General features: G+C 37.3%; 2 pseudogenes across 1 annotated transcript in view; one reads left to right on the forward strand and one right to left on the reverse strand.

Annotated features, from left to right (window-relative positions):
- Positions 1 to 265, forward strand: part of LOC148730468 (uncharacterized) — a 1,616-nt pseudogene extending 1,351 nt beyond the window's left edge.
- LOC148730461 (uncharacterized) overlaps positions 1 to 12,878 on the reverse strand; it is a 72,928-nt pseudogene that overhangs the window by 53,901 nt on the left and 6,149 nt on the right. The window lies entirely within an intron of this gene.

Consider the following 12,878-nt stretch of genomic DNA (forward strand, 5'->3'; position numbering starts at 1 on the left):
TCTATGGTAATCAGTCCTCAGATTTTTTTTAACTTGACCCTCCAAGCCTCCAGGATTACTTTAGATGAATTAAAAAAATCCAGATGACAACAAATATGAAAAGAAAATATATGATTACTATAGTATCAATAGTAAAACTAACTGATATTGAAAAAATCATTTTCAGTTAGAGCTTGTGTTTGCCCACTGAATCTTGACTAAGAGAAAGCATTAAATGTTAAAATTAAGAAGAATTCGTTGGCAACAACTCAAGTAAATCACAGAAACTGCGGCTTCAACAATTGTTTTTTTCTGTTGTCTAATATGCTTTTTACTTTTATGGATTTGATTGAATCCATAGATAAAGTAGATAGAGCAATAATTTTATTTAATATATGGGGTGTACTGTCAAGGATATACAATCTCAAGTGTTACATTTAACAAGGAGTGAAGTATTGGAATTAATATTCACTTTCAAATTTCTGTGTCCATTTAAAATGAATTATTTTACAGTGTTGCACTCCTGAAAATTAAAGTTAGCCTCTTTGCATGGGTTAATTATAAGACCAAACTCTCCTTGAAAACTTTTTGCAGTATTTTGATGAATCTATAGAAAAATATATGGCTTTAGATAAAGAGATCTGCATCCTTGGTGACTTTAACATTGACCTATTGAGAGCGCAAAGTTGTTATCTCATTCCCACAGTTGTCAAACCGACACGAGTAAAAAGTACATCAGCAACGTTGATTGATAATATATTTGTGAATAATCCAGAAAAGGTGCTAGCCTAGTGGTAACATCTTCTCTGATCTAAGTGACCACTTCTCACAGTTTTGTATCTTGACTTCAATTGTTATTCAAACAAAAGCTGAAAGTAGAAGAGTGCGAGATTTTTCAAAATTTTCTCCAGATTCTTTCTCAGCTGATATATCTCAAGTTGATTGGAATGAGATCCTCGAGAGAGCCAATGTCGATGTTAATGGAACATTTTCATACTTTTACGATAAATTTAACAAATTACTCAACAAACACGCACCCTTTAAGATTTTATCTAAAAGAAGAATAAAGCAATTATCTAAACCGTGGCTAACTAAAGGGATACGTACCGCAATTAGAATAAAAAGTAACTTGTACATGAGCAACAATCATGCTCAATATAAATACTATCGTAACGAAATCTGTAAATTAACGCGAATTAGCAAAAAGCTCTATTATCATCAGTTTTTTAATAACAATTTAAACAACTTGAAAAAGACATGGGAAGGAATTAGTGGATTATTAAACCGCAAAAAGAAAAACTACACGATAATTAATAACCTAAAGCAACCTTCTACCAACACTACTACTAACCTAAAATCGCGTATTCCCAACATTTTAAATAAACACTTTGTAAGCATTGGTCCCAGCCTAGCTAGCAAGCTCCCCCCTTTTGAGAAACCCTTTACCGAATACCTTGACAAAAACAAGTCACCCATTACTTCATTTTTCTTTGCGCCAATAAGCCCCAATGAAATTAAATTAGAAATTCTGTCTATGCCTCAAAACAAATCATACGGATTTTACTCGTTTCCTGTCAGCATACTTAAATATGCAAATAAAATCTTAAGTGAAGTTTTACCAAATATCTTCAATAAGTCTATTGAACTTGGTAACGTTCCCCTCTAAACTAAAAAAGGCAGAAGAAGTTATACCAATCTTCAAATTCTGATGATCAGACGGATCCCAACAACTATAGACCAATTTCATTATTATCTTGTTTTAACAGAATTTTTGAAAAACTTGTCTTCAAAAGGCTGAAATCTTTTATCGATGAAAGCAAAATCGTAAGTTCATCACAATATGGCTTCAGACAGGGTCACCCAACGGAGGCATGCAATTCTTGATATTGTTAATGCTATTCAATCAAATATGGAATGGAAAAACCATATTGACTCTATACTATTGAAACTTAGCAAAACCATTGGATTACTGTCTAAGATAAGGCATTTTGTTCCTTTCCATACTCTTCTTAGTATATACAACTGCCTTGTTGTTCCTTATTTACGATACGGTTTAATTGCATGGGGACAAGCTTGCAAAACTAAATTAAATAAGCTTTTGATCCTCCAAAAACGTGCTCTCCATTTCATATGTTTTGCTGACAGGTATGACACGCCATTCCTCTGTTCCTTTGTGCAAAGACTTTACGTATTCACTTTATGTATTATAAATTGCTAGCTGAGACAATGCATGATGTAAATATTGATCTTATTCCTTCACAATTGAAGGAGTGTTCATCCCCACTGCAAAAATTCATTCATATAATATGCGATCTTCAGCCTCCAAGAACTTTTACATTAAAAAATCAAAACTTGAAATTGAACGAAAATCGTTTTCAAGAATCGGTGCAAAACTGTGGAATGAGATACCAACTAAGCTCCAAACACTACCAAAATTCTTCTTTAAAAGAAAAATTCGCACGATCTTGTTCAATATATTAGAATTAGAAGACTCCTACGAAGATTGAGAATCGATAATCCCTAAAGTTAGTAAATACTCTTAGTAGCTATCACCTTTGTCTCGCCAATCCTACCTTATCCATTTTATCTTATGCATTCACTCACAACATAATGTGCTGTCAACTTGAATTAACCACATAGTTGTTTTCGTAGACTTAATTTGTTTTCGTATTTACCATCTATTTATTCATCTGTAGTTTTAATTGTGTGTATTTTCCTCTTCTTTTACTGATTATCCTGGCCTGCCTTGATTAGCACTGCTATCTGTGGAGCCAGGGGAATAAGGATTTATTGTTAAATAAACGTGTTTTGGTTTTTGTTTTAAACTTACATAGCTGACCCGCACAGTGAAGATTCTTGATCGGGAAATGCGAAATTGACTTATTAACCCAGACTTACCACTTATGACGTACGACTTATGACTTACGACTTATTACGTCTTGAACGACTGAAGGCCAACTGAACTTTGACCGCGATTGCTCAACCATAAAGGTTCACGCGATACCATGGGCCTTAGTGAGCATAAGCGAATGAGAGAAAATAAAGGAAGGGCGAGAACTAAAAGAAAAAGAAACGGACAGTTGTAACAATGACTTCGGCATTGTCCATCGGAGGCACTTTCGCTCGGACAATTCCCTTTTTACTGCAACTTAAGACTGCAAGCAATGATAATGATTATAATATTAGTAATGATAATGATAATAATAGTTCTAGTAATAATAATAATAAGAGACAAAAGCAAAGAAGAAGGAAGCAAAAACGAAAAACCTCATTCAAACTGAATGAAAGTGTCGTAAGTCTTGTACTTGAAAACGAATCTTTTCTAAATGAGATCAATCAACCTTTTCCAATTGGCGGAAAATGTCCGTTTCGGCCAGCTACAGTACACCAACATATTGGAGTTTTCAATGTTCGTCCACTAGGATGAAGGTTTTCCCACAGCTCTATTGCACGAAAATGCCATTGTAATTTTAGTACCTGCTTTTCTTGCATACCTCTGTTGTTCTTGGTTTTGCCTGATCTCACTTTAAATGGTCCTTTTACTGTTACTTTAACTTCTGGCACACCAGGGGCATTACTTGTGATCTATGTTGAGTTCATACTTGGTAACTGTAGGCCGATTAGGTACCTCCCTAACCTTGTCATATATCGCCTGCTAAAGACTTTCAACTCAAATCCTAAGCAGTGCTTGGTGGCTTTCTTGATACTGTTCATTATAACAATTTCCATTCCTAATTGGTTGTAATTGTTACATCTGGCCACACTGCATTTGATCATTCTTTTCGGACCTGCGTCCAAATGAAGGTGAACATGAGACCTGAAATAGACACACGTAAATCTTACGGCATCAGGCTTCCTTGGGAATGTTTCACTATTGCGGGGCTAATCCCTTAATGAGACCAAGAAAAAAATTTGAAAACAAATTTTACCCTATCGGTGCCCTACTACTAAGGCAAACCGCGCGTTGGTCTATCGATCAATCATAATTTTTTTCCATACCCTCTCCCCTTTAACTAAATAATGTTGAAATTTCCATAATCAGCTAATGTTGTGAACGGAATGATTACTGACCTGGGAAAATTAGAGCCACAATTTAATAGACATGGTCCGGGCTTTTCTTGACAGGATCATTCATGCAGATCTAACTTGCACCTCTCCACCTCTGCAGTGCAGTGCTGTGCTGTGCTTGCAAGCTACTTTCTCTTTAGGGCAGATCTCCAATTGATGCCAAAGTGAATCTTGCAGATGCGATCTAGTGCAGCCATTGGTGCATTCCATGAGGAGGTATGAGCAGATCACTTGATTTCTCTTTTTACAACCATGCTCACCGACCCAAATGTAGCCAACGTTTGTGCATTTAACAGTCAATTTGGATATGACTGACCTGAGTGGTATGTTGATATTCAATATCTGCTCGTTGATTTGCTCTCGACATATTGCAGAAGTCTTTTCCCTCCCACCTCCAGACTGAGTACAAATGAGCTGCTGCAAACATTCTTGGCATCCACTGTGTCCGCAGAATAGGGACACGGGTCTATTCATCAGCTCCTTGTTGATGAATAGATCCGGGAATATCTCTGTACTGAGCGATCGAAGGTTGTGATTGTCAGATTGCGCGGATACATGTAGTTTACCTGAATTGAAATGATTGTATAGATTGGTACGTTGACTGTTTATAAGACTAAACCCAACAGACAACTGCTTAGTGACACGCGACTTAGACGCTTTAAGCATGTAATTCATTGCAGAGGAAGCTTAAAAATGCCTAAAAATTACTAGTTTACGTTGCGGGTAGAACGATAGCTTGAAAGTTGTGGTCGCGATGGGGGGAAGGTGAGTGGTGATTTAAAATCATCTTAGCGGTACACGCGTTTAAGTTTAAAATTTTCGTCAATGATCATGAATTGATGGTCGATAATCCATAAAACAAAATCGCGGGGACTTCTATGCTGAATTGAAATATTTGCATTTACTAAGATGTTGCATGGTTGACGTTTAACAAGACAAAGCCTAAGGTGCAATAGTTAATAGCACTCATTTTAAAGATGCCTTTAGCATTGGAAAGTGTAACGCTAAAAGCTCATTCTTCGTGAGTTAGTGGTTTTCTTAATTTGTGGATAGAAGTATGTTTTTGAACTTCAGGACCACATTGTTTTTCATGTTGTCATCTGTTGCGTTGCTCACAAAACGAATGAGAAATATTTTCTTCTAACTATCTGGGTCCTGTGCGAAAAGCGACATCACTCAAACGTAAAAAGGTGTGAAATCACACTTTCTTTGTTCTCGAAGCTTGACAACAACAGCATTATTTCTTTTACATTCCTTGCGTCATTCCTTGGTTGAATAAAGACATGCACGCCATTTTCTTTCCTTTCCTTTTCTTTCATGAAGAGGTAATTTTCAGGATCAGTTTATTCTGACTACGCTCAGGCTAGATATTCAATGTGAAAGTTTATTTAGGATAAGTCAACCAGTCTTGTAGTATTCGCATCCTACCACAGTCTGTAATGTACTGTAAGTATTCCCTGAAACTGAAGGGTTATACAAAAACAGCCTGTGCTACCCCAGATACAAAAAACCACTAACAAACCACTGTTTAGAAGTGACCAAAAAATATGTGGAAACGTAATCCTCATCTAATGCAGCAGTACTATACCCTGAGGAAAAGGTAACTAAAATAAACCTAGTTACACTACTAATCGCACAAAAAATTCAATAAAGCAGTGTTATTTTACAGAGAGTTGTAAAACAAAATTATATTAAATAAGAAAGAAGAAAGTGGTTAAACCTAAGACTGACCAACCTAGAGTGACTAAATTTTGCCGCAAAATGCTTAAATAATCCGAAACTACCGTGATGCCACGTGAACCTCTTCAACATGCCGTCAGAATAATAATTTCTGACTAATTCGTTCCCATGTCACTCAAACGTCAGAAATTACATATAGTGTGACCCATATTGAACCCATATTGAACCCATATTGAACCCATATGTGAACTCATTCTGACTACACTCAGGCGAGATATTCAATGAGAAAGTTTATTTAGGATGAGTCAGAGAGTCTTATAGCATACGCATCCTACTAGAGACAGAGAAAGGGAAACATAAGTTAAAAGTAAACGCTACGGAATCAAATACCTAACTGATTTGACACTGACTAACATGAACTCAAACTATCATCAACGTAGCCATTTTTGGTGGAAACAGATTACTAACGCCCGTGCCTCTTAAAGAGTCTGTCGGGAACACCAGAATTAGCTACAGCTGAAGCACCACCAACTCTTAAGGAATATGTGCTGAATAGTGAATTATCTGGAACAATGTCCTTAAAGGTACGTAGATTTGAAGTAATCTCTTTTACATGAGTAACTTAGAGGCTTGTTAACAGAGACTAATCTGTGACTTAATTTAAACTTGTACAAGGCCCTAAAGACACAATGGCCTGCCTCAACTGGAAACTTTTCGACCTCTCTAAAATAACGCCTGAAAATGTTTACAGGGCAGGTAGCAATAGTGGAGCTCTATGAAATTACAATTTGGCTCCCTTTACAAAGTTGATCTATCTTACTTTTATCAACGTTAATAGTTAGGTGGTCACTATGAAAACTGATCTCTCCATATCTAATATGAAGAACCTCCTCAATTTGGAAGAAACCAGCGAGAGGAAGAATGAAAATACACACATTTCGTAATTCAAGTAAATTATCTGGGTTGGATTTTTCAACAAGCTTCCTTACCATGTCTGGAGAAACTAGCTCTTTCTTATTATTAGCGGCTCTGCTCTGGGTTCAACAAGCGATCCAGATTTTGTTGAATGGTTAGCTTCAACGAGCGATCCACATTTTGAATCTATGATTGCAAGCTTTTCTTTTGCTTTGACGGGCAAATGTAACTCAATGGTGGAATTATTTGCCCCAACGGGCATTGGTGAAAATCGATCGATATTTCCACGTGCATTTTATGTGATGTCATCACAAGCACCCCGGTTATAAAAAACGCAATCGACTGCGCATGGCTCCTATCTTACATCCGAAAAAAATTTGACTTTTTCTCGCTATTGTAGAGAACAGGCTGCTGCCTCGCTAGAGCTCGCCAGCAATTATTTGATGCATTTATGAAGGATCTTGAGTTTACTACACTGTTGTCAACTGCCACACAAACTTATATCCTTTTGTTAAGCCAAGGCTACAAAAGTATTGTTGTTTTTTGCTTTCACTGCTCACGGTGTCTAGCCACTCTTTCACAGGAGATGTGATAACCCTGTAGTTGGTCACAAAAAACTCAAGTTGGTTTAATTTTGAAAAGGGGAATTTTTTAGGTGATTTTTCTTTTAGTCATCATCCCTTGTATTATGGTATTCCAGGTACAATTTTCCATACAAACTTGTGATGCAAGTCAAGAAAAATAAAGAGGCTTAGTACCTGCGGAGTAAGTCATCTTTTTCTTATGGTGACAGGCTAAGGGCTTTCTTTCATTTCCCTTTAGTGACTCTAGGGACTTTCATTCACGTCTAGGTGCTTTATTGCTTTTTGTGATCTTGAGAGTAGAAACACAAATGCCGCAACCTTTGTTGTCCTGTCTATCGACACGATGCAAATCATATCCTGGTATTTCTAGTTCCAAATTTGTGACAGAATTATCCAAACATGATTCAGAAATGGTTAAAATGTCGAATTTATTTTCGAGCACAGTCTGTTTAACTTGGATAAAGTGATCTTGACATTTCAAAGATCGAACATTTAAGTGAGCTACTGTGATATTGTTACAATGGATATATGAAGTTCATATATCTCGTATCGCAGAGGTCAGTGGTTCAAATCCCGTACAGGCCTGATTTTTTTTCAGGTCTGATTTTCGCTATTGCATAAATAGCGCTATCTACTGAGAAGGATCGTCCATCGTATGTAATATTGTTGTTACGCGTCCTGTTTGCTTGCCGCGTGGAAGCTACTTTATTCGGTGCAGGGTTGAATTCAATGTCGTGCAGCAGTTTAATAATTGGATGAAAGGTAGATACACCGTTGTAATATCGGATAGTTGGAGTCTGTGATCTTTTAATCTTTGCTAACACCAGCAGCCGAAGGTTAGCCCGCCATGTTGTTAGTTGAAAAGCGCTGCTTTGAACCTTCTTGGAATTCGCATTTCTTATGTATTCCTCGAGATATTTAGGATCACTATATGCTCCTCGAGTCTTAGGAGAGTTTTCTTTCCTAAAACTAGTGGTCTGAAGTCGAAGTAGTGAAGATAAGCTGATTAATGTGATCAGTTCGACCAAGCAGGAAAATACACATCCAACCACCATCTTTATTCATGAATCTCAGCCGACTCATCAGATTACGCAGATCTAATCCATTATATTCTTTCCGCAGTTGTCTCGCATCTACGCGATACACTAGTAAAGCAGCAAAAGTTCTCTTTCTTAGATTATACTTGTCCATTGCCCACTCAAGGACTTCAATGAAATTGTTACCGACATAAAATCCCTCGCCATCACTGAAGTCTTGTTCAGCATTACCTATCAGTCTAATACCACCTTCCATTATATCTCTGGCACTTTCATGGTTAGCTCCATGATATAATATTTCATACGGATGGTTTGACGAAGGTAATTCAGCTGTTTCATCCTTGATACTTTGCTTAAAAGAATCACTTTGGGGATCAATGTTCCTAATCCTCACTTTCTTCTGCTGCTGTTGTTCACCTCCAGACCGAATGCCTTGATCAAACCGTTGATTGATTATGTCTTCTTTGTAGGGGAAACGACTGCATCTCCGCAGAAGAAACTCTAGACCAAACGTTGTCTTGCGTGTCAAAATAAGTGCAAACTTCTCGATTTTTCGAGGAACAACAGTACCAAACATGCAAAGGAACTTCCTGGTATCTTTTGAGAGATTGTCACACATTTCCCTCATATCTTTTAAATTACTGCCTCAAACTGCCATAGGCAGCCATGAGGTTGCTCTATCCACAATGTAGAGGAAGCTGACAGTTATCGCCGGCTGGGGCTTCTGAAATTCTTAGAATAAACGAACCTCGTTAGATTAATCCATAGCAGCTTATACAACAGGCCCCAGTTGTTCTAAGGGTCGGTGGATAACACTATCCACTGTCGTATTTTTAAGGATATCTTCACTAAGAAAACAACAACAACTGCATGGTGTGTTCTCTCGCCTTTATTCCAAATGCATCATGGGTATGATGACGTATGAATATATTACACTACTCTCCCCCCACAAAGTAAAATGGGGTTTTTCTTTTAACATAACTCAGCAATAACAAGCAACAAATGAAAATACCTAGATGCTTAAGGTTAAGTCTATCAACAGGTTTTTTAGTTGTGTTGGATCTCGTCAAAATACATGGAGTGGCGGAAGCCTCGTGACCTAAACTAATAGGTGCCAATGGCACAACTAGACTTGAGTTATCTGGTTTCTGTTACAATTCTGAGGTTTTGTCAGGATTTTCTTGTATTTCTTGCTCAGGCTGTTCATATGACTCAGGAACCATAACTTCAGCCTCCTCAACCATATCAGGTACATTTTCACAGGCCCTAATCATGTGATCAGTGTGGACCTAACGATTCTGACATCCTTTTTTAACAGTACATGTTCCAGGACCACAAACCTTAACGACTGTCCCTGGAACCCATCTATCAACCTGAGATTTTGGTCTGGTGTATCGTATGCGCACTCTATCATACTTGGAAAAATCTCTCTGTATCAACTTTGGGATCCTTATAAACTTTTTCCTTAGTTTGCTTGTGTTGAACAGCTTGTTCTAGATCAGGTTTAACTAAGCTTAGCCTTGTTCTTAATTTACGTTTTACCATAAGTTCTGCTGGGGTCACACCAGTGGTGCTGTGAAGGGTTGTGTATAGTGGCCGAGGACTGCCAATCGAAAAATCCGCATTTTGAAGGAATCATTTTATTAATCTTTTATTCTTTTTTATTTTTATCTCTAATTCCTTTTAATTTTTTTCTACATTCAAAGAAAAGCAAAAATAAACTAAAAAGAAATCAAAATAAAAGAAAATGAAACCAACGTAAAATAAAATGAAATCAAAGTAAAAAAAAAATATATAAATTAATTTAAAATAAAAAAGTTTTTCACCCAGCCAAGCGCTGCCGCCACCACCAGCATGCCTTGCGCAAGTCGCGGAGATTTAAAAATGGCGGGAGTTTGAAGACAAGTTGTCATTGAGTTGTATTGTTTCCAAGACCATTTCTCTCAAAAAGCTCAAAGATGGCAGATAAGAGGTTTTCATCGTGGAGAGAAGATGATCTTAAAAGAGCAGTGCAGATGTACGTTCAACAAGGCCTTAAAGTGGTAGAGGGCTGGAGTGATGTGATACTAAATTGTTGTTTTAAAAGTCATCTACCATTAAGTTAGTAAGGGGATGGTACATACATGTTTGAAAGCTACATCAAAGCTGTAGTAACAATCTGTTTTGCACAAATGTTATCTGGGAAGTATTTTAATTTGATCATTCAAATTTAAATTTGATAATCAGGACAATATAATCCCAAAAGCCACTTGCTAGTGTGACACTACCAATAACATTTCCTATATATAGCTAAGAGCATGTTAACCTCAAATGCATATGTTAGTTTATGCTGAAGGAGGCCTCCCGCAGAGCAGGCATATGGGAAAAAGCCCTTCTATTTAGCAAAATTTCACCAGAAAAGTGGAATGTTTTCAGTTGGTAAGTTATTTTGAGATGTTTCCTGTCAACTTCCTATTTCATGAAGACATGATTGATCATCACAGTATACGGTCTTTGTGCCCATTTATAGGCAGCTGCGAAAGTTGCCTTTATACCTGTCTTTCTTCACAGTTCAAAAATATCTAGTCTTTCAATGTATTCACTTGTTTCCTTGTCATACTGGTAAATTCCAGCCATATGGTAATTTCTGTTAGGGTTTATTAATTTTAAAACATAATTCCTCTTGAATCCATGTTTAGGTGGTTGAATTTTGCCCACAGTTGAAGGGTCAACTGCATCATGTGAAAACTGCCCAGAGTATGTCCCTTGTTAACCGCCACAATTATTTGTGCCGAAGTGGCAAGATACGGGTGTGAAAATTTATTTCAATCTGTAGGTCATTGAAGATCTCAGTAATTTATGAGATACAAGAGTCAAACAGTAATTGTAATTGTAATTTAATGCTTACTAGACTAATTTTAAGTAAATTGGCCACCGTAACGATTACAAAAACACCGATGCAGCCCCAAACAGTTTGGTGGTGGTGGTGAAAGTGATTGGGATTTGTGAAGGATATGTAGTGGATAAATGGTTAATAATATCTGTAGTGTTGTTTTTGTCTGTCAACAAAAATCCGTCGTCGATGTATCTACAAAAAAGGAAAAGTCCAGTGGTGTCGCGTTCCGAAAAGAAAGTTAATTCCCTGAGCAGCAAAACCAGGTCAGCGATTTGCCTGCTGTGGTAGTTGTCCATAGCAACCCCTTTGATTTGTTGGTAAACGTCCTGTCCTGAAAGGAAAAAGTTACGGTTGTTAGTAAAATAGTTTAAATTAAGTAAAAAGTCTCTGTAAAAGGTTGGTAGGTTTAGTAGTTTGCAACTGGTGGTGATGGCATGGATGGTGTCTGAATGTGAAATGTTGGTGTAGAGGGATGTGAAGTCGAAAGTCGTTAAAAATAAAATTGTCACCATCGTCAACATAAAAGTTGTGAAATGAGTCCAAAAGGTCTGTTGAGTTGTAAATTAAAGGAAAAGGAATGTTTCGTTCTTCAAAAATGTCTTTCAGTTGTAAAATAATTTTGTCAAGTTCTGTACCGAGTAAACGTGAGGGGTTAGAAGTCGTCCAGCTGTGTGCAGTTATAATGGGTCGTCCTGTTAGATTGTGAAGGTTTGAGGGTGAGGCAGTATCAGTCAGTTTATGTACTTTAGGTAGGAGTTTCATGTAAGGTAGTTGAAGTTTGTCTTATGTAATAGTGTTAAGTAGTTTCTTGTCGGTGGAGGTTGAAAGTAGTTTGTTAAAACATATTTGTAGTTTGCTAAGTAATTTGTTGGAGTTTGTTATAGTCTTGGTAAGGTCAAAATTGTCAATACGTTTGTATGTGGTAGAGTCTGTAAGTTGTCTGGTGTATTCGTCTTTAAACCATGTGATGGGCACAAGGGCCCATCCCATATTTTTTTCTGTCTTGGTAAGAATTATGTCATTGTGTTTGTTAAAGTTGTGGATGTGGGATGCGTGTGACTGTGTGATGTTGAGGTGTTGTGGATTAAAAAGGTTGTGTAAGTGTGTGGTTGACTGTAGGTATTGCTTGGAGTAAGAAATGGTGTTGTGGACATAATCGATGATGTGGACATTAACATATGGTCTAGTTTGTTCTTCTTGGAGAAGCTTGACTGGGTTTTTGTTTGCGTAAGGGCGGTATCTGCGGTAGAGGCTGGTAGTTTTCTTTCTGGTTGATTGGTTTGTAGCTTTAAGTGGATTGGTTCCTTCGTAGATTAGGTTGTCAAGAGCGGAGTTGACTTGTGTAGAGATTGTTTTCTTTATGTTAGGTATGGTGGTCGAATCTGTAGTTGGTGTAAAATTGGTTCCTTTGTTCAAAAGTTCTGTAAGGTCAGGGGAAAGGTTGATGTTTGTGAAATTGTGAATTTTGTCGATTGAAGAAAGTTTTTCTTTTTCTGCTGATAGTTGTGATTTGCGTGAGGTTATGCATTCATTTTCTAGTAAGAGAGCTGTGTCTTGTGGCCAAAGATGGACTCTAGTTTGGAGGTGATCGATGAATTTTTGTAGATTTGTGGTGATGGAGTGGATGCGTCTGCGAAGGATGTAGCCATGGTTTTGTTTGATTCTCTTCAGGTGTTGGATTCGTTTTTGTTTTGATTTTTCTTCATCTTTAAGTTGTTTGATTCTATTGGAGAGTGCTGT

The sequence above is a fragment of the Stylophora pistillata genome, chromosome 5 (assembly GCF_964205215.1).
Source record: "Stylophora pistillata chromosome 5, jaStyPist1.2, whole genome shotgun sequence".
In the NCBI taxonomy this organism is placed as follows: Eukaryota; Metazoa; Cnidaria; class Anthozoa; order Scleractinia; family Pocilloporidae; genus Stylophora; species Stylophora pistillata.